This window comes from Muntiacus reevesi, chromosome 1 (genome assembly GCF_963930625.1).
Source record: "Muntiacus reevesi chromosome 1, mMunRee1.1, whole genome shotgun sequence".
In the NCBI taxonomy this organism is placed as follows: domain Eukaryota; kingdom Metazoa; phylum Chordata; class Mammalia; order Artiodactyla; family Cervidae; genus Muntiacus; species Muntiacus reevesi.
In genome coordinates, this window is record NC_089249.1 from 116,557,099 (window position 1) to 116,558,692 (window position 1,594).

General features: G+C 34.8%; 1 non-coding gene across 1 annotated transcript; it reads left to right on the forward strand.

Moving 5' to 3' along the window:
* The first annotated feature begins 241 nt into the window (after positions 1-241).
* Positions 242-350, forward strand: LOC136156790 (U6 spliceosomal RNA). Its single transcript, XR_010661262.1, has one exon. It is a non-coding gene; the product is annotated as a U6 spliceosomal RNA (small nuclear RNA).
* Positions 351-1,594: the final 1,244 nt, after the last annotated feature.

Sequence of the window (1,594 nt, forward strand, 5' to 3'; positions counted from 1 at the left end):
TCTGTTGAAATATAGATTGCATAGTTTATTAGAAATGTGAATTATATTTTCGTTACTTACTCAAGAGATCATGATTGGGAGGAGAAGTGGAGCAAAGAGGAGACTGTTCAAGAAAATATTAGATTAATCTGAGGCTCTTCTTCTTCATATCTGATATGTCTTTTGCCAAGAATTGACCAAAAGCCTTTATGGAAGATGTACTCAGACAGTGACAGTCAATTACCTATTAAAAATACCTCTGATATTTTTCCCAACAGCATGTACACTACAAAATTTGAACCCAACAGAGAAGAATAGCATGGTCTCTATGCAAAGATAGCATGCAAATTCGTGAAGCACTTCTTATTTTTATGCTAAACTTATGATTTATAATTTTGTGCTAAATACATATATCAAATCATTAAGCTGTATATGTTAAAATCATATCATGTCACGTGTCAATTATACTTCAATAAAACTGGAAAAAATAGAAATATTTCTGTTAGGAGGCTGGAGGGAGAGCCAGAGTCAGGTAAGGCAGTCCTATCTTTTGAGACTATATTCAGGAATTTAGGAAGAAACTGGAAATGCAAAATGCTATATTAAGCACATATGTAGTTACCTGAAATCCGCATCATTTTAAAACAAAGTGCTTAAGAGGGTATAAATGTTAGTATTCTACCGCCATCCCTGCCACCACAAATCTGCAGCCTACTATTTTCCTACCATACGTTTTCTAATGATGCTTCTGTTGATAGAAAGCCCCAGTCATTTTTTATTAATGGATGCTGTGACTTCTTCCCACTCTCTTTCCATTGGCACAGCATTTACTGATTAAAGATGCTGGGTGAGTCAGAATATTCCTTGCATAATGATTGGTTAGTTGGAATGGGTACCAGCTCTTCTTTTGTGATAAAGAACAGTGTATATAAATAAGGGTAAGAGATTTTCTTGATGTTCAAGGTCTTTGGTCTCTGAGTTACAGACTATAAATTTCCTGGGCCACATTCTAGATGCAGAACTTCCACTGAAGTCAACAGAAATTTTGTGACAAAATTAATGGCAGGAAAATGCACTATTATTATTTATTATTATTTCTTTTTGACTGCTCTGAAGATAATTTGGTGCATAAAGTATTGGAGAAGTTTTGAGTTTTTCCCGTGACTCATTTTCATGCAAATGTTTATCACATTTCTGTGTACTGTTTTCCTCTATCATATATATTTCCATCTTCCATGGGTAAATCAACATCTTCATCCATATTGTACATTCAGCAGCTGTAAATTCAGCCTGTATTCTCATTAAATGTTGTGAATATGTGATTTTCATTTATGATTTTTAGTGAGTGTTTCTGAAATTTTCACAGCAGCATCTGGCCAGGAAATGGTGTCTGTGAATCAGAACACTACACCTAATTTTATTTTTCTTCTGTGGATGCATTTCTCTAATCCTTTCTTAGCAAACAAGGCAATTTTAATTCCTTTTTATCATAATTCTCAGAGACCCCCCTCATGCATAGACTTTAGGTTTGATTTTGGTTTTCCTGTTATGCATGGTTCAAGGAACAGTGGAAGCAAATGCTGAGTTCCTCTCTGCTAACACTCACATCTAAGCC